This window comes from Schistocerca serialis, chromosome 5 (genome assembly GCF_023864345.2).
Source record: "Schistocerca serialis cubense isolate TAMUIC-IGC-003099 chromosome 5, iqSchSeri2.2, whole genome shotgun sequence".
NCBI classification, from domain to species: domain Eukaryota; kingdom Metazoa; phylum Arthropoda; class Insecta; order Orthoptera; family Acrididae; genus Schistocerca; species Schistocerca serialis.
The window spans coordinates 143,684,025-143,705,856 of record NC_064642.1 but is presented as its reverse complement, the minus strand read 5'-3'; the positions used below and the strand labels follow the sequence as shown (position 1 = coordinate 143,705,856).

The 21,832-nt window shown below is 36.8% G+C and overlaps 1 protein-coding gene across 1 annotated transcript in view; it reads right to left on the bottom strand.

Annotated features, from left to right (window-relative positions):
* Positions 1 to 425: 425 nt before the first annotated feature.
* The window catches only part of LOC126481569 (hrp65 protein-like), a 158,361-nt gene continuing 136,954 nt past the window's right edge, over positions 426 to 21,832 (bottom strand). Inside the window, exons 11-14 of the transcript XR_007587592.1 lie at positions 14,217 to 14,301; positions 7,829 to 7,874; positions 711 to 813; positions 426 to 595 (exon numbers count right to left, since the gene is read on the bottom strand). The gene's annotated coding sequence lies outside the window, so the exon portion shown is untranslated. The remainder of the gene's footprint in view (positions 596 to 710; positions 814 to 7,828; positions 7,875 to 14,216; positions 14,302 to 21,832) is intronic.

The following is a 21,832-nucleotide window of genomic DNA, read 5'->3' as shown; positions in this document are numbered from 1 at the left end:
GATTTAATTGAGAGGTCTTTGGTTTCTTTCGAAGGTTGGTGTGTGTGTGTGTGTGTGTTTGTGTGTGTGTGTGTGTGTGTGTGATTATATATACTTCTGAAAGTAGCTGTTGTTTCAATGTTTAATACTGATACAGTAATTGTAGACCAATTAAAAGATAAATTTTTGTGTTTTCATCAGTAACACCAAAGTTTTATGCAAATTTGTTCTTTAATAAATGTTCCAAAAATGCGAAAGTAATACATATTGACAGTAGTTGCTGGAGATTCAAAAGGTTAAGTTTCCAACAAGCAATATCCCAACCATACTTGCAAGATGAGACATCATGTGAACATTCACATATTAAGTAGGAAGTTGTATCTGTTGTTCTTCAACAAAGGTTTAAACATTCATTGCAAAATGATTAAAAGAACAGAGAAAGGTGGTTATGACATTTCTTTAATGTATAAAAACAAGCTGGACAGCAAGGCTACAGAAATCATCTTCCCTGCTGATACCCCAACTTAATTCATCGTAGCTGGAACAGTTTTGCCTTTCTTCAGCTGCAGGACTTTAAATCAAAATGCTTCCATGCAGCTTGAGATTTTCTGGCATCCTATAATAACAACAATAATAGTAACAAAATTAAAAGCTGCACATCCTTGAGTGCACGATTTTCATATAAAATTGTATATTAACTATTAAAAATAAATTTACAGCAATATACTTACTTCTTAATTACGTTACAGAAGTATCACAAGTGGAATCACCTATGCTGCCACTAGTATCATCTCAACAGGTATTTGGCAGTACTATCCAAATTCGCCGCACTACCTGTAAAAAAAAATTGAGAGAACTTTGAAGTTATGGGCAAACTATATACAAGTTTCAGGTATTACAAATAACTAAAAGCAAACACTGCAGTAGTAGTATTAGCACATTGTTGAACAGTTAACTTTAATTTAAAATTCGGCTTTCATAGGACCAAATTGAGGAGCAAATTTCTGTAGTCATGGAACGAGTCAGTACATGAAATAATACAATAACAATACAAAATAATAACAGCAATACAAACAAGTCATTCAACTTCAAGTGGGCCAGTTTCAGATATAGTCTCCACTTGACCATTTCTGAATCCACTGAAATTTTTTGAGTAGATTCAATGATTTTTGGATGCATATGTACGAAGTTTCAGCTTGATATCTTCTTTGGTTCCATTATAAAGTCTCTCGTAGAAAGGAGTCCCAATTTTGCACCAACTAAATGCATGATGAAGTGCCAAATTTGATTAACTTTTATGAAAGGTACTCCAACCTTTTTACAGATGTGGACGAGTTAACCCACCATGCCCTGTCACTCTCCAGGTGCTGAGAACACGTTTAAATGTAGTCTTCGAGTTTTCCTTAAGCACTATTGACGTTTTTACTCATGCCATTCTTCCAACCTCTCGCTGCAACAGGTAACTGCTTCTGTATCTCTGTGGTTTAAAAAAAAGTTTTGCGGATTTATCACACAATTGTGTGCCACGTTGCTTGCTCTCACCTGTACAAAAACTCACTTTGATATCTTTAACTTTTATGAAATTGAGATTGTTATGACCAAGATTCCAGACACACAGGGAAGGAATTGGGCGCATTGCCAGATACAGAAACAAGTGGACTGAATTGGGCATGCCGCACATTGCTGTCTGCTGGATATAAAACCCAACAACACGAGAACAAAAAGCGATATTGTTCTGCTCTAAATTTTAAATAAATTTTTTATTTCTTATCCACATTTCATACACAGAAATGTCAAAGATAAAATCATCCACATGCAAAGTTTATGAAATGTATTTTCACTTCTGCAAACACACTAATATTTCGTGAAATGCTTCACTTTATTTTATTATATGGCGAATACTGAAAATATTTCAGTCCTTTATCAAGCGAAGATATCAGAATGTAAGATGATGATCATGATGTCTTCAGTCCAGAGAAATGGTTTGATGCTGCTTTCCATGCTATTCCAGCTGTGCAGCTGCTTCATCTCCCAGTAAAATGTACAAATGTCAAATTGTTTCACCAAATACTTTTCTTAAGATGGGTATTTTGTAGTGGCTGGAACTCCATATCTCATTGTAGGTAGCAGTGTTAACGGAAATCAGCACAGCTATAACAAAGCCTTGCTTAGCATGGGGTGCAGAGACCACATCTGCAGCAGTCAAAGGATTAGCTTACAAGCCCCTGCTTTTGTACACTCAACTAAGATTAAGCTTCAAAACCCATGTATTTTAATTTTTGACCTATGCCAGCTTCAGACTGAAGAACATCAGTCAAAATTTTTACTTTTCACACACATGGCCTACACACTAATTGTAACAATGAGCAAGCAGAAGTAAGTGAAAAAAATATCTCTCTCTCTCTCTCTCTCTCTGAAATTTCTTAAACTGCTTTAACTGAGAATGGTGCAGCATCGTTGGAAACTGTGCTTACTCTGATCTTGTCTCGTAGATTGCACTGTTTTATTGGTTCTGTTGTCTACATATCAGCTATGTATAAGACACTGGAAAGTCAACTTATAATGTACATGTGAAAGTGATTTCTATGCATACTTATTTAAAATTGCAACAATAAACCATGTGCATTAAGTATTTTTACAGTGTACTTCCATAAATTTAAATATTCTTTAATAGAGTAAAAACAGTGATGCTGTAATTATGACTTAAGAGTTTCCAAATTTTTTTACCCCAGTAATTGCTTTTATGTTTTTGGGAAGTTGCTTACAAAGTTTAACATTCATGTGGAAAGTTCCGTTTTGGCACAAGGATGTGTTGATATGGGTCACATGTAAGCTTTTGCTCTGTCTGGCACAATGATCCTGAATATTGCAGCTCTTTGTAATCTGGCATCCTCACTTATTACATTTATTTCAAATGCATACAAGGGTTTCCATAAAATAGATACATGGTAAAGGAGAAATAAAAACTTTAAATAGAGATTTCCACAATTGCTTCCAAACATGATTCTTTATGTCACAATCCCAAGAATTTAATTTCTTGATTGATACCTACTGGTTCACTGTTGATTCAGGCAAATGGGGTGACTATACCCATGTTTGGAGCATACTGGAATTTTAGTGTGATATTTTTTATTAGCTGTTTATTACAAGCTGATTGTTATGTATGGTTGCCAAGTTGTTTCTGACAGTGTATAATGGTTTCTGCAAATCCTTCCTTACTTTCCCTTTAAATAGAATTGTGGTGTCATCTGCAAATATAATGTAATCATTTTATGAGCATTTGCATTTAAGCTTATTAAAGTACAGGAGGAACAGAAGGTGTCCCATTACTGATCCTTGGGGTGCAGCATATTTAATTAGGTTATCATCTGACAAATGTCAGAAATAGTTTTTACGTTCACATTCATGTTTTTGATGCACAATGCTTGCTTATGATTACTCAGGAAGGAACTGATCCAATTGTTGGATAGGCCCTGAATACCATATTTTACAAGATTTGACAGCAGATCCACCACGTCAGAAGTTTTCGATAAGTCAATAAATACTCTTGTTGATTTGTGTTTCTTGTCTGGGAGGTTTAGTATGTAACTGATGCACCTAACATTTTTGCAATTCAAGAGCAACCAGTAATAGGTCTGCAGTTGTTTACCTTAGTACTCTCACTTTTTATTACATTGGAATACCCTTTGATGTTTTCAATACATCAAGGAAGTGAGTGGTCACATTAAGTGCATTAGTATTTCGATTATGTTTGGTGCCCTCTTCTTTAAAATGTAGCAGGACACCATCAACGCCAGAAGAGTTGGAATTTATAGTTATTTTACCGATTCGGCTACTTCATCTTGTGCAGATGATGATTTGTGGGGCATTCAAATTCGTGGTCCATCAGCACCCGTACAAGTTCCAGTCTTTCCATTTCCTGTCTTGCCACTACCCAAATGATAATGAGGACAACAGAAACACCCAGTCCAGTCCGTGAGCAGAGAAAATCTCAACGTGGCTGGGAATTGAACCCAGGACCGCGTGATCCAGAGGCAGCAACACTAGCCACTAGACCACGAGCTGCAGACACTGAGACAGAGCTGGTGGACACTGATCCTCTACGCTCCTTAATTTTATGTCAATAGGCTTGCAAGTTCTTATTTAAGTTTGACTATCATATAATCAGCAACAGCTGTGAAAAAGTTAAATGTGTTTGCTACTGAAATGAAACTGTTATATTTTACACAATACTATTTCCCCAGATTATTTTTATAAGACATAGCTTTCACTTTATTTGCTGAATTATAAATGTACTCATCATTACACTTTTTTTTGTTGCTATTATTAATTTTCTCAGTACTCTGGATAACTTCTTCTACAGAGTGAGGCATATTTCAAGTTACATATTTTATGAGGCAGTCTCTTTCTGGCATGAAATCATTAATCTTCTTCTGATCCAACTGTTTGTTCTAGAATTTTTCTGTGGTAATGAAAGTTAAAAGAAATGTGTTAATGTATCAAATATATCAACGGAGGTGTTAAATTTTTCATTTGTCATTTTTGCAAACCTGTGACAATTTTTAGTAGTTGTTGAAGTAGTTTATTTTACCCTGACTAATTTCTACATGTGGTTAAGGAGAGACTCCACTGGAGCGATTTCAACCAAATCTGGTACACGCATACTTCAGTGTCAGGCAACAATCATTGTATGGGTAAGAACTAACTACTTATCATAGTTCAGGAAATATGACAATATAAATATTGAAATGTATGAAAAAAGAAAAAGCCACATCCTGCATAAAGTTTTAACACATTTATTCTTAACTACTAAGACACTACTGCAGTCACATGAACTTATGGAAACCTCCGACATCTGGCAGCATTTTTGCCAGTTTGCCAGTTTAGAACTACAAAGTTCAAACAGGTAAAGGGGAAAATGACAGCCGTTTATAGAGCTGCAGAGAAGTGTAGGCATAGGGATGTTTACAAAATGACGTGCACAGCATACAGAAACTGTCCGGTCTCTTATTTCTTAATTTGGATGTTGCAATTTTACATCTGTACATTATGCACATTTCTCTGTGAGACTATTTCATAATTTCAAAGGTTTTTCATGAATACAGGGAAAAGAAATTTTTTCAATACTTCTCTACAAACACAGTTCATGTTTTGTTTTCTAATAGAAAACTGACGAAATGAATATCTACGCAATGCTGGGCTTTTCAGGTGTGGGTGTGTGGGTGTGTGTGTGTGTGTGTGTGGTGTCTCCTTTACAGTCACTTTAGCGAAGACAGATGGCATACCAACATGTCTGAAATTGTTAACATTATCTTTTTCTATAAAGCAGTTTCACATTTGAATACTGTAATTGTCCAGGAAACTGACAATTAGAAAAAAAAATAAAATAAAAAAAAAATTTCCACAAATATGGCTAATTACTGGGGTAACATACGCAGCACAGAACTTTAGTATTCGGCGAAGTACCCTATCACATCCATGACAGTCCCGAGTCTTTGGTGATTTAATTATAAACTCAGTCTCCATCTCGTCAGTATCACTTAGGTGTATATCAGATAGTAATCTTGGAAAGCCATTTTCTAAGAGTTAAATGATTGCCTGTAGAAACTCAGTTTTTTAAATTCATCTGCTATATTTAAAAGTGACATATCTGAAATACCAGTAATGAAAGCATTTTTACTGCATGAAGTCTACATCTCAGACCTTATGCTGTTGGCCACACTGCCTTCGCAAATGACGACATAGTTTTAATCTTATCCTGAGAATTAGCCATTTTATCTGATTATCTCACGATTTTTGCCTTCATAACATTTTTAAGAAACTGCTGTACTGTTTGTAATGGGCCATTGCAGCTCAATTTCTAACATTATGATATAACTGCTGCTCCATACTCCATCATGTCCTTATCCCACTAACCAGCCACCCAGTTTGGCTGTTAGCTCTACTACTGGGTACTGGGCTTTGATCATTTTAACTGCAAGTAACTTTCAAGGAGTAAGAAATGTGTGTTGAGGATAGAATTATATTTATAGTACATGTTATCAACACTATGAACACCTTGTCACTCAAGGTCTTTAATGAGTTGGAAGAAAGTATACGTTGCCACTGAACCAACATTGTTACACAGTTCATCATTACATTCAATAGGCTGTGTGTGTGTGTGTGTGTGTGTGTGTGTGTGTGTGGGGGGGGGGGGGGGGGGGGTGGAGGGGGGGCCATGCGCTTTACATGTTACATCTTTTCATTACAATCCAATAGATTATGCACTCCAAAGAAATAACAAAATGCAACTGCCACTTCCTAGGTTAGGCTGACAGCACTAAATGGGAGAAGTGCAACCCTGTTCTGCTCGTCTCATCTCCCAATCGGCAGATAGATGCCAACACCCCACATGACAAAATAACAAAAGTTTAACAATTACTGCTTACTTATTCCTCTTTCCAAGTTCCTTCAGAAAGACCAAGACTGCACTTCACGTATTTCTGTATGGTCTACTTACTATTATGCGGTATACTGAGTAAATTTTTATTACTTTAACATGAACGACTATACAATGAAAAATCCAGGATGGAATAAAGACAATATTATGAAAAGGATAGACTGTTATTCACTATACAGGGCGATTCAAAAAGAATACCACAACTTTAAAAACGTGTATTTAATGAAAGAAACATAATATAACCTTCTGTTATACATCATTACAAAGAGTATTTAAAAAGGTTTTTTTTTTCACTCAAAAACAAGTTCAGAGATGTTCAATATGGCCCCCTCCAGACACTCGAGCAATATCAACCCGATACTCCAACTCGTTCCACACTCTCTGTAGCATATCAGGCGTAACAGTTTGGATAGCTGCTGTTATTTCTCCTTTCAAATCATCAATGGTGGCTGGGAGAGGTGGCCGAAACACCATATCCTTAACATACCCCCATAAGAAAAAAAAAAATCGCAGGGGGTACGATCAGGGCTTGTTGTACGCCAGTGACGAATTGCTCTGTCATGGGCTGCCTGGCGGCCGATCCATCGCCTCGGGTAGTTGACGTTCAGGTAGTTACGGGCAGATAAGTGCCAATGTGGTGGCGCTCCATCCTGCTGAAATATGAATTCTTGTCCTTCTTGTTCGAGCTGAGGGAACAGCCAATTCTCTAACATCTCCAGATACTGTAGTCCAGTTACAGTAGCACCTTCGAAGTGCCATCTTAGCATCAACTGACGCTGACACCTAGTCAACAGCACCTCAAGCGAACAAATGTACAACTAAATGAAACTTTATAGCTCCCTTAATTCGCCGACAGATAGTGCTTAGCTCTGCCTTTTGTCGTTGCAGAGTTTTAAATTCCTAAAGTTGTGGTATTCTTTTTGAATCACCCTGTATAGTGGAGATGCTGAATCACAGACCGAGACTCAACATTTCTCTGTATGGTGAATAACCATCTATCATTTTCAGATTACTGTCAACAACTAGAGATGCACACTTGTTTTAAAAGATTGGCAAAAAACAAACTGTTTGCAGTTTAGATAAAGTGTTCACTAAATTTACTTTTCTAGTTAATTTAAAACAAGTTCATACAGTATCACAGCAAAAAAATTAAAATTATTAAAATTACAAAGAGACTGCTGAGCTGTCTAGTACATACTTACTAGCATACTCCCAGTATAGCCAGTACAAATGATCACAAACAAAGTACTATCAGTTTTCATAGCCACAAGTTTTTGCTGGGTAGAGGAAACAGTGTTCTACACTTTGAAGAGGTATGCAAATTGTCAAAGATACAGCCCAACTGTCTCTCTGTGAACTGAATAAATTTCTAAACAGAAATTTCCTTTTCAGATAGTTAAGATGTCTTACCACTTTGCTCTTCTCAGTCATTTTCAACCACAAATCAGTCAATGCCCTGAAAGAAATAAAAGGAATAACCTCAGTTTATGTATTACCCTTGTTATATACTTTCATCTAAATGTAACGCTGTAATGTTAGCTACAACAACATCCCAAATACATAAATGAGGAGGGGAGGGGAGGGGAGGGGAGGGGAGGGGAGGGGGAGGAAAAGAAATTTGATTTTGTTGGGGAGTCAATCAACAGAGTGCACAGTCATGTTGATAAGAATACAGATTACTTCAGTATTTGAGTGTGCCACTAGTTATATTTTCTTGACGCTTGACAAATTCACGTGCACACACTGCACCTGCACATATCGCATAAGAGTACATATACAAAAAAACATTTTTAGGAGCGAGGCCACCTGATATTTCTGAAACAGAACAAAATGTGAAAAATGTGATTAGCTAGGTATGCACCTAATGTGATTAGCTAGGTATGCACCTATGTCAGGGCCTCACAGATAGGCAGGAATGCACAATCCACCGATGTAAACAAACATCGGTTTCTTTGTTTTAAAATAGCATATGTTTTTTCTACTGAAAAGGGAACTAGAGGTACTGTTCGTGAGAGCACATTTGTTTTCAGTGCCCTAAACTTCATACCTTCCGAAAAATGTTGATTTTTAAATGATGAAGACAGCAAAGATCTAAGAATACCTACAACAGGCTTCAGGACAGTGAAAGCAAATCACATTACAGCAGTAGCTGTGGCACTGTTGAGGAAGTATAAGATTTAGTGCAGTGAAAAAAAAGTTTGACATCACATACCTCTAGCTTTCATCTCAGTAGGGAGGAAAAACCTACGCCATTTTACAAAAATATATCTGTTTTGGTGTGATGTTTGTTTACCTGTTGGGCTTTTTCATTCCTGCCCGTTGTTTGAGTCTCTGACATAGGTGAATCCTTGGCCAACTACATTTTTCATGTGTGTTTTATTTCAGGAACAAAAGAGATGGGAAAGTTATGTGGGACACACTATACACAGCAGTTCAGTTCTTATTAACCTTTTGGCTACAGTGCACTGCCACAGCAGTTGCAGTATACCGGGCCTTTTTTGAGATTGGCAGCAGCAGCTGTTTTGAGACATGCACTAGATTATCATTGTAACCTGATGAAATAAAGAGGTCAATTTGTGATTGTTGCACAGCTGCTGAACTAACACAGTTTTAAATCAAAAACACATAATTACCTAAATTACTTCGTTGCCAATTCAATGTATACTTATGGTGACATTTCACAACACTTTATACAGTAGTTTGTTGAAAATCTGAAAGATGACATTTCAATGTTTATCATGTAATTTTGGTACAATCGGCTTCTTTGCAGTATGGTGTGAGACAGTAGTGTTGTTATAGACTGTTGTAAACATGTGTAATATTCTAAATAAATGATCCCAATTCTCAGTACCAATCCAAAACCCATAATGAAAACAAGGCTGAGAAATTGTCAGTGCACTGGAAATCCTCAGCACAGAGTACTGCAAGAGGCATGGCAATGCAGTGCCACAGGCATGATTACTAAGGGGTCAATCCATTTCAAATCACCCAGGCGATGTTGCTCAAGATTTTTGATGTTCTTGATTTTTTTAATCATGACTTCCCTATAGACAGACATTCACAAAACACCGTTTTAAAAATTTTTATAAGTCATAGTTTTTTCTGGCAGCCATTTTTACAATGGCGGTTGGGCAAATTTTAGTGGAAATCGATGTTTGCGGAAAGTTTAATTGCCATGTTATTTTAAAAGATATCAGAATAATTCAGAAGCCAGTGTGCTCAGCATGAAATGAACTTCAGGCATATTTTTTTAAAATTTCTCTATCATGCAAGAGAGTCACTCAAACTCTTTCTGTAAAGACTCTGAAAAATTTATCAAACTTCACTTTCTAAGGCCTTCAATTTTCATGAAGGAAGAGAGACTCCCTAATAATATGTTATCTCTGTGTTGTGTACTTACATAACTACCTCCAGTAAAAGTTGCAGTCCTGAGAATGCACTCCTGTTTTTTCTAGAGCTTTTCAAAATTGGGCCAAAACCCTTCTGACGTCAATTTTTGCAGGTCAATATCTAAAAAGGGACTGAATGAAAACAAGTGAAAATTTTACAGAATGTTCTTGATTCTCATGGGCATATATCTCAAAAAAATTACGACTGAGACTCAACTACATTGAGAGTAATAGAGCAGCAAATTTCAGTAAAAACACTACCCCTTGTGCAGTGCAGTGCCAAGTTAGCAAACAAGTACTTGAAATTATTACAGTTGACATCAGTCAAATGATGTTTAAATCATTACATACAATAAATGATCAAATATTTCTACTTTTAAATAACAATGGACAGAGATAGCAGTTATCAAGAGTTCTAATTCTTAAAATTAACGGTACTTTGTTGTACTACACTTGCATACAGTATATACATAATAATGTTTCTCCATGTATACAGATTTAAAACTTCAGTTTTAACTACTTGCCAGCTGCATTTTCATTAGGGAGTTTAACAAACACAATATTTCATTGCATAGTTTATCAGTTATGTTGTGTGTTCTACCAGACACTGTTGTGAGTTCCAGTGGAGTCAGCATTCGTACTATTTTATTTGCAGGCACCCAAGCAGTGTCATTTTTGGAAAGTTGAAAGGCAGTTCTTGGATCAGAAGGGTGAAAGAAATGCACTAAAACATCATTATCTTCACTTTTCTCTTCAATTTTTCCAAGCTACCACTTATCATACATACAAACTACTGCAATAATTTCAATTGTAATAATTTCAAGTCCTTGTTTGCTGACTTGGCACTGCACTGCACAAGGGGTAGTGTTTTTACTGAAATTTGCTGCTCTATTACTCTCAATGTAGTTGAGTCTGTCATAATTTTTTTGAGAGATATGCCCATGAGAATCAAGAACATTCTGTAAAATTTTCACTTGTTTCCATTCAGTCCCTTTTTAGGTATTGACCTGCAAAAATTGACGTCAGAAGGGTTTTGGCCATTTTTGAAAAGCTCTAGAAAAAACAGGAGTGCATTCTCAGGACTGCAACTTTTACTGGAGGTAGTTATGTAAGTACACAACACAGAGATAACATATTATTAGTGAGTCTCTCTTCCTTCATGAAAATTGAAGGCCTTAAAAAGTGAAGATTGATAAATTTTTCAGATGAAGGCCTTAAAAAGTGAAGATTGATAAATTTTTCAGAGTCTTTACAAAGAGTTTGAGTGACTCTCTCGCATGATATAAAAATTTAAAAAATTATGCCTGAAGTTCATTTCATGCTGAGCACACTGGTTTTTGAATTATTCTGATATCTGTTAAAATAACATGGCAATTAAACTTTCCTCAAACGTCGATTTCCACTAAAATTTTCCCAACCGCCGTTGTAAAAACGGCTGCCAGAAAAAAAAAACTATGATTTATAAAAATTTTTAAAACAGTGTTTTGTGAATGCCTGCCTATAGGGAACTCACGATTAAAAAAAAAAAAAAAAAAAAAAAAAAAAAAAAAAAAAAAAAAAAAAAAAAAAAAAAACCAAGAAAATAAAAAATGTTGAGCAATATTAGAAATGGATTGACCCTAAGCCCTACATTTAGTATTCTCACACCATTGCTGAAATGTGCTAGATTCTAGTCCTGCTCAAAACTTATTAATCCCTCAGAATGTCACTGTTACACTGATGGAATCATCGCATTCCCTATATGCAAGTTCACTGAAGTGTGTTGAGCTTACCAGTTAATCCGTGAAACATTCGTAATCCGCAGAAAATGATCCAACCCAACACTACACACGAACACTGCCACTATGAGGTGACTTACTGATATATTTGGAGTCAAAGTGCACCTTTCACCCAGCATAATAATATCAGACCACTTTTGCTGAAGGAAATATAAATTCATCTATACTCAGTATCTGCTTCTACAGACAACTTGGCAGAGTACTTTACTGTTGTCTGCATTTCCAAGAAAAATATCTACTGTAAATAGAATTAATACTGTATGGAGCACAATCAATTCAAACAATATGCTTTAAAACCCTATTCTTATTCTTAGCTGTGCTTCAGCCATGTACGCTAGCTACAGAACAGGAATAAACTCCGACGGTTATTTTGGTGTTCCTTCAGCATGTTGCATCATTTCTCAGTAGAGTGCAGGTTCACTTAAGAGCACAAGATCTTCAAATATGCTTAAGATAGGTCCATTATGGAAATTTACTGTTCCCACAATTCATGTAGTTGAGACTTAGTAATACAGTGGGAAATATATGGCAACTCTTATTGCACACCAATTTCCCAATAAACTGAATTATTCACCTAACTTCACTTTATATTCTTGTGTGAAACCTGTGGTATGTTCCAACTAATTCACATTCTAGATGTAACATGGATTGCAAATTTAATTATTAAACTTTAGAACGTCACTCCATACATATGGTGTCCCAGAAGGAATGGTCAATATTCGAGGATATCTGCCAGTAACAATCATTGGAACCAAAAAATCTATTAATACAAGCTCTAAAACGTGTACCTTAAGAGCTATGAGCAGTTCATCTCCACTAATGTGAAATACATTTCTACAAAAGTAGTGCTCATAGTTCTTAAGGTACACATTTTAGAACCCATTATTACTAGACTTTTTAGCTTTGAATGATTGTTGTTCTCATATCCTTTAATACTGACAATGCCTCCTGGAGCAATGTGTAAAGTTTTCTTTTTTAAGTTGTGAGCTTTGTATCTTTATCACCGGAGTAATGACAGTTCTCATTATTGCAGCAACATGTTAATACAATGGTCCAGCATTTCTGCTGGTGTGGAACTACCTGTAATATTCAGTTCAAATCTCAATTGAGAAAAATATTTTTGTATCAGTCTTTCTTCCTCTAAAAATCAAGGTGTAAACTGCCACATCTATCAGGAAAAGATTCTTAGGAAAACTACGCATTTCTACTACTACTACTGCAAAGATCAGAAAATCAGTGTTTGAAAACCATCAACATTGCGCACTACTGTGAAGAAAGTTTGTTGTTATTTCTTGTATATACCAGAGCCGTTTCACAGGGGTGGGCTGAAAGCAGTACCCACCACTGAATTTCGAGGCCGTCATGAAATTTACCAAATCTGTTCCAGACATGGCATTAATTTACAGCCGATTTAATGTTCCTGAAGTGTGGGATATTACATGCATACTGTGACACAAAATGATTATGTTTCATGTAGTACAGTGGAGGCCATCATAAAACTTCATTTGTCACACCAAAAAATGTATGTTACAAAAAGCAGAGGGTGGGGTGGGGTGGACAATCACTGGTGAATTTTTATTAAATGTATCTCAATAATGACAGGATGAAAAATCAAACAATGGAAAATCCAGGATGTAATTTAACTATATTAGAGAAGGAAAGCTGCTACTCACCATATAGCGGAGATGCTGAGTCGTGATAGGCACACAAAAAGATATAACTGTGCAAATATTTTTGTTGTGCCTACTGCGACTCGGCATCTTCGCTATATGGTGAGTAGCAACTTTCCTTCTCTAATATAAGGACAGCATGTAGTATTTGCAGGAGCATTTGTGTAATCACTTTGACACAAGTCTAAAATACTGAAAGAACAATTTCCATGTAAGTAACATGTCCTCCTCTGAGTGTGTACAAAACACGCAGATCAATATTTACATTTAGTGTTTCATTTGCGTCAGCACTGTCGAAACAAAAGAATAACTCTGGCTGTTATTTAAGGAGGCTAACTCTGTATCCTTAATTGTATGCACAACACTAGTGAAATTACCTTGGAATTAACAATTTACCAATGTAGAGTTATTTTTAAACAAGTACTACCGTAATGTGATATTATTGCACTTTGTCTCCAGTGGCTTTTATTGGAAAAACAGTGATGTTACAGTAAACAACTACAGTTGTTAATAAGGAAAACACGTCATATTGTGTATGATTTCTGGACAGTTGTGGATAAATCAAGTGATTCAGCCTACCACGGTGAAACAACAGGACAAAGCCTCACGATAAGCTGACCAAAGCACCTTCACTCCCAGGTGCAATAATATTTTGGTCGACTAACAACTTTAACAAATTTAGAACTATGTTTACAGTACTCTTGGGAAAAAAATTTGTTTTTTAGCACATAATATAATTTATATTAAGGCATGTATACTAATTCACCTCTACGAATTAGTGTCAAGCAGACAAGAACACCTTGGAGGGAGTGGGGGGGGGGGGGGGGGGGGGGGAGAGAGACAGGTGGCAGAGAGGGAAGGAAGAGTGCAAGGTACACATTATTAACAGTTAAACATATCACATGTTTTTCAACAAATTGCAGAAAGCAGCCACAGCATACAGAAAGAAACAGTTACTCACTTTATCTCACTGTGTATCATTGCACTGATCAATAGTAGTGTTCACAGTCAGCATAGTATCTCTGCCAATGATCTTCATAGCTCACCTGTGAAACAGAACAAATATTGTTTAATTCTGCTTCATCAACGAGAGAATGGAAGTGATGTCCCAGCACGGAAAAAATAAAGTTCAATCCTGAGGAATATATACACCAACAGTTTGTAGTTTGGCTCCGTTCTCTTATCTACAACCATAGGCACCAATAGAATCCATGTCACAAATATGCAAAGACATATGACATATGTGGAAAATTACTTATTTTGCAATCCATCTGTGACTAAGATAAGGAGTATTATATTTATGCTGGATCTAAACTGAAGTGCAATACCCTGCATTAGAGGCTATCAATATTATTGCAATGATTAACTACTGACAGACAACCATCCGAGGGCAGACAAAAACCATCCGAGGGCAACATTTTATTTGTTGGTGAACATTTTGACAAAATGGCATATGATTAGAAACTGATGTCGTTAACATATAATACACGGCCAATTTTTACAGTGATACATAATTTGACCACATTCTTGACAATTCTGCATTTAATTACTGGACAAGTTCATGCCACAATACTGAGGCTGATCCACGAGTAACAACTGATCCTGTTGTTTGTGGCTTTGCTGTTTATGTCGTCCATACTGACAAATGTGCGACATGTTCTTGCTACACTTGTCTGTACACAACGACTGCTAATCACTGAAAATCAGATCTATGACATTCTACATCTACATCTACATCTATACTCCGCGAGCCACCTTACGGTGTGTGGCGGAGGGTACTTACTGTACCACTATCTGATCCCCCCTTCCCTGTTCCATTCACGAATTGTGCGTGGGAAGAACGACTGCTTGTAAGTCTCCGTATTTGCTCTAATTTCTCGGATCTTTTCGTTGTGATCATTACGCGAGATATATGTGGGCGGTAGTAATATGTTGCCCATCTCTTCCCGGAATGTGCTCTCTCGTAATTTCGATAATAAACCTCTCCGTATTGCGTAACGCCTTTCTTGAAGTGTCCGCCACTGGAGCTTGTTCAGCATCTCCGTAACGCTCTCGCGCTGACTAAATGTCCCCATGACGAATCGCGCTGCTTTTCGCTGGATCGTGTCTATCTCTTCTATTAATCCAACCTGGTAAGGGTCCCATACTGATGAGCAATACTCAAGAATCGGACGAACAAGCGTTTTGTAAGCTACTTCTTTCGTCGATGAGTCACATTTTCTTAGAATTCTTCCTATGAATCTCAACCTGGCGCCTGCTTTTCCCACTATTTGTTTTATGTGATCATTCCACTTCAGATCGCTCCGGATAGTAACTCCTAAGTATTTTACGGTCGTTACCGCTTCCAATGATTTACCACCTATGGCATAATCGTACTGGAATGGATTTCTGCCCCTATGTATGCGCATTATATTACATTTATCTACGTTTAGGGAAAGCTGCCAGCTGTCGCACCATGCATTAATCCTCTGCAGGTCCTCCTGGAGTACGTACGAGTCTTCTGATGTTGCTACTTTCTTGTAGACAACCGTGTCATCTGCAAATAGCCTCACGGAGCTACCGATGTTGTCAACTAAGTCATTTATGTATATTGTAAACAATAAAGGTCCTATCACGCTTCCCTGCGGTACTCCCGAAATTACCTCTACATCTGCAGATTTTGAACCGTTAAGAATGACATGTTGTGTTCTTTCTTCTAGGAAATCCATTGGCTGATTAAAAATAATATTGAGCATGGTGTACTGATTTTGTACCCATATCAACTTTAGACACATTTGTTGGATCTTACACTATCACCTGTGAAAATTGCAACACGATGAAGGGCAGATTCGTCAGAAACAAACTTTTATAAGTAATATGGTGCATAAGTGATTAGAATGGCAGAACTGTACATCATCAATACTGAGTAATGACTACAGGTGCTGCAAACAGAACCACACGGCATTGATACAGAGCAGCAACAGTGGTAAGAGTAGGTTGGTTGGTTGGTTGATTTGGGAAAGGAGGACCAAACAGCGAGATCATCGGTCCCGTGGGATTAGGGAAGGATGGGGAAGGAAGCAGGCTGCGCCCTTTTAAAGGAACCATTCTGAGATTTGCCTTAAATGATTTAGGAAAACCACAGAAAACCTAAATCAGGATGGCTGTACATGAGTTTGAACAGTCGTCCTGAATGCATATCAGTAGGAGGCGTGATAATGAATAATCATACCTCAGCTCTGGTAAATGTTTAGGCCCAGGATGCAGTACCTGTCTTTCTTCAAAGATGATTCAAATTCCCAAGCTTATGTGAGCAGAAATGAATCTGCTGAAATATAGCTTGAGGAACAATCTGAAAGAGGCTATGCTCGAGACTAAAATTTTCTGATGTAGCCTTCTGTTCCACATGCCCTCAATTAACATGAGAAACACACCTGCTCTATTAAATAATGCCAAAAATAATCACACTTTGGGTGTTTCTTATCAGTGAATGTTTCTATCATGCTGGGGGTATAATAGTAAAAGTATGCAGTTTGTTACAAAGGTTAAACAAATTTTGCCATCCACAGTGGATGAACCGGTATGATCTATTACAGCCACGCAAAAAGCTGGATGATAATCCCATACTGCTGTCACAATACGAGTTCAAGTATGTATTCTCAACTGTACACAACTCTTGTATGAACTAGTTTCAACACATCCATTTCTGTGTAGTAGCATGCTCTGAATGAACTGCTGTGTCCTCATAATACATAAACTGCAGAACCTCACCACACACAGTCCTTTCAACTTTAATAACACGCCGATATTGCACACACTTACACCAGTACTTACTTCTGTTTTACTAAAACAATTTCTGAATATGGCAAGACACTGTTTCTTATCAGACATGAGATGTTACTGCTGATTCTTACCTCCCATTAAAACTAAATTTAGTGCTATTACACTGGTCTAAATGTTAAAAGTTTGGATTCGTTTATGCTATTTCAGACTGTTGCAATTTCCACATATATTGTGTTTTTATATCCTCTTTAGGGGCATTAATGCATCTTTCAAATGTAGTGTAGCAGTAATTCTGAATGGCATGAATTCAACAAGTTCTTGGTACATTTCCAGAAGTATGCAGTATCAGATGTCTTGCACAGGTCACAAAATTATGAATTGTTGGTTTGTGGGTGTGGAACTGGTGCCCGATAACATCTCAAATGCGTTCCATTGGGTACAGATCAGGCAAATCTGGTGGTCATGACACCAACACAAGTTTAATATTGTGCTACTCAAACAACTATAGCACAGTTTTGTCCTTGTGACAAAGGCAGTTATCCTGCCACAACATGCCATTGCTATCAGAGAAGACATCGAGCATCTAGGAACGCAGATGGTCAGCAATGTCACAGTCTACAGAAGTTATGGTACTTTCAATTAATACCACATGCCTGAAGGAAGTCAGGCTCATGTCCCTCACTGAGCTGCGTTCATGGGAGATAGCATGTTTTGAGCAGTAGCTTGCCGGGACTAACATCTATACAGCCACAACCACTGACTTGGTCACAAGTAACTCTGTTCGTCTGACCAGGCAACATGGTTCCATTGATCCACATCCAATCTCTCTAATCCTGTGCAGACTGTAATCTTAAGTGATGATGTCATTGAGTCAACATTGAAATGCACAGCTTTTGAGCCCTACAGTCAATTATGTGTGCTGAATGGTTTACACCAAACACTTTTGTCTGCTTAGGTCAACAAATCAGCCACAGACCACCACGTATCTTGTTTCACAGAACAGGCAAGCCTCTGACGTCTGATGAGACACACATCCAATACCTTGTCACCTATTCATGGTTTCATTGTCTTTCAAACACTTTCAATAGATGCTCACGACGGCAGCAAGCAAACAATCACTCATCGTTTATGTTTTTCCAAGCCCCAGACCACAACATTAGCCCTTTCTTAATGTCAGTGGATTTCTCCCATTTGCAGTACAAGTCAACTGCTTCACTTACATACTTTCATTATGGCATCATGTGCCTGCATACCATCATTCAATAACACAATTACAATGTTTTGGCTCATTTAGTGGTTGTCCAAGAAACAGCAGGTAATGAAATGTTTCTACATTATTAGATCGACCGAATTTGTTGCCGTTCATGATGTGTGTTCAGCAACAATGAGAGACTAAAATATTTTGGAGATCATGTCAGAAATGTACATTGTCATAGAAAGTAGAGATTATTTATGCTGATTTATGCCAAAATTTTGATGCTGAAAAGGATGCTGGGGGAAAAAAAATCCTCTCAAAAACTAATAATATGCTGTTCACAGACTTTCAATGTGTAGTACCCGTAACAGAAAATCTTAGAAAGGAATCCAATTACTGTACTGAGGTAAAATTTAGCAACTCAAAAGTAGAGTACACTATTTTTCATCTGAATTGTTAGACATGAAATTCACTTATGAAAAAATGTTTTTATCTCCTCAGTTATAGGGTCATTACACCCAAGTCACTATCATTTTCTTTTTCTAAACTGCTGAATTTTTGCTACATAACCTTTTCTCAAAAATTTAAATCTTCTGGATTATTAAGTTACCAAATTGGGCATTATTTTCCTCAAATTTGCATGCCCAAGTTCTTAAGACTTTTAAAAAGCCTTTTTCAGCTATACATAGGTTTTGTACTGAGGTTCACTACTACTTTCCCTGTTGTTGAATTATTGTTTAGCAACATAATGATCCACATGGCTTTCTTCATATTTTTTCTACATGCTAAATACTGCATCTTTAACGCGTGGAAAACACACTTATAGCGATAAGGAAGTAGTTTACCAGTCTGTTTTTCTGATAATATAAACCGTTACTATTTTATTCTTCCATTTGTGATGCAACATAAGATAGCACTGTAACACCCATTTAAAATTATTTTAATTGCTTCCACACTATCTTGCATCAATACGTGTTTTTTTAACTTTCATTCACAAAGTTTCAGTAATCTGCTGACAACAGTCCTAAATCTCAATTTAAGCCTGACCTTCGCACTGAGCTCACACTGAAGACTTACAAAACAATAAAAATTACCATATCATCAAGTAAGACTGCAATAGGTTTCTTATGAAGGTCCATGATATCTCTTAAGAAGCTGTGCGCACAATGCTGAAGTGTACTGAATCTAGATCTGTTTATTACCACAAGGACACACATTACCAATTGATGCCTGGATAAAACTCTTCCCCACTTAATTTAAATGGCAAAAGCCTACCGACCAATACATAGAATGATTGATCGTCAAATACCTGAGACATCCTATTAATTAAACAATGGATTTATGTCCAAATTTTCATAGCCAAATCATGTATGGGGCACGGACAAATGATGTATCAAACTGGATTAGCATTGGTCTAATTCTGCAAAAAAGTATTTAATTAAAAACTTCCTAGCCATTTAAAACTGTGCGAGACTGACTCAAACATGGGACCTTTGCCTTTTGTTGCCAAGTGCTCTACCAACTGAGCTATACAAGCCTAACTCATGATGTGCCCTCACAGCTTTACTTCCATCAGTACCTAATCTCCTACGTTCCAAACCTTAAATATTTCTCCTGCATACCTTGCGGGACTAGCACTCCTGGAAAAAAAAAAAAAAAAAAAAAAGTGTAAGTTTGGGAGGTAGGATATTAGGAACCGGCATAAATAAAGCTGTGAGGGACTGCTTGAATTGCCCAGCTGGCAGAGCACTAACCTGATAAAGTCACAGAACTAAGGTTTGACACTAACACACACACATTTAATCTGCATATAAGTTTCAGAACATACACACTACTTAGGGTGAAAATTCATTCTGGAAGGGATTTAATTGCTTGACAAGAGTAATTACGAAAAATCCACCGACAAACATCCTCTAGGACTCCTTAAAATCGTAAGTTGAACACTGAAATTTAAAATCTCAATCAACCCCTCATTTGCTTTCTCTTTATCTACATACTCTTCAAATAATAATAATAATAATAATAATAATAATAATAATAATAATAATAAGAATCTTTATTAGCCGTTGAGTATTTTCTTATACAATGGGATTTGTCAATAAGTTCAATTACAGTGTGAAGATGGTTATATACTCATAACTTGTACATATAAATCATATGAATGTTAGTGTAGTACAATAGCAAACATTTGGAATTTTATATAGTGTTAATTTCACAATAAAAAAGAAAACATTATATAAATTTATATTAAGCAGAGAGTATTCATGTTGATGACACTATTTCATTATCATATACATGGTGATAACACTGTCATTATCCTAAAATATTGATACAAATATACAGCATTCGATATAGGTGTATGCCTATATGTTAGATATTGTTTTTCCAAATTTAGGTCCTACTACAGGCAGAGGTACATTTCTCTATGTTCAAACAGCAAATCTGTATATTGAGCAAGCAGTAAAGGAAACAAAAAAAAAAAAAATTCGGAGTAGGTATTAAAATCCATGGCGAAGAAATAAAAACTCTGAGGTTTGCCCATGACATTGTAATTCTATCAGAGACAGCAAAGGACCTGGAAGAGCAGCTGAACGGAATGGACAGTGTCTTGAAAGGAGGATATAAGACAAACACCAACAAAAGCAAAACGAGGATAATGGAATGTAGTCGAATTAAGTCGGGTGATGCTGAGGGAATTAGATTAGGAAATGAGACACTTAAAGTAGTAAAGGAGTTTTGTTATTTGGGGAACAAAATAACTGATGATGCTCGAAGCAGAGAGGATATAAAATGTAGACTAGCAATGGCAAGGAAAGAGTTTCTGAAGAAGAGAAATTTGTTAACATCGAGTATAGATTTAAGTCTCAGGAAGTCATTTCTGAAAGTATTTGTATGGAGTGTAGCCATGTATGGAAGTGAAACATCGGACGATAAATAGTTTGGACAAGAAGAGAATAGAAGCTTTCGAAATGTGGTGCTACAGAAGAATGCTGAAGATTAGATTGGTAGATCACATAACTAATGAGGAGGTATTGAATAGAATTGGGGAGGAGTTTGGGGCACAACTTGGCAAGAAGAAGGGACCGGTTGGTAGGACATGTTCTGAGGCATCAAGGGATCACAAATTTAGCATTGGAGGGCAGCGTGGAGGGTAAAAATCGTAGAGGGATACCAAGAGATGAATACACTAAGCAGATTCAGAAGGATATAGGTTGCAGTAAGTACTGGGAGATGATGAAGCTTGCACAGGATCAAGTAGCATGGAGAGCTGCATCTTTGTATTCGTCAACTAAGTAAAATGATTTACTTTTGAGCCATTGACCCAATGTTGTCTTAAATTTATTTTTAGATACTGTTTGTACAATTTTAGGGAGCATAGTAAACAGTTTGAGGGCTACATTTTTGTAACTATTATGTATCTTGGACAATCTAAAGTATGGTAGATCAATTGTGTGGTTTCATATTGTATTATGGGTGTGGACAGATGACCTAAGGAGATATTGAGCTATGTTTTCTTTTATGTGTAATAAGCAATAATAGATGTACATACAAGGAACTACCATAAGTTTTTGGACATGTTCCCTGCATGTATCCCTAGGAGATAAACCTACAATACATTG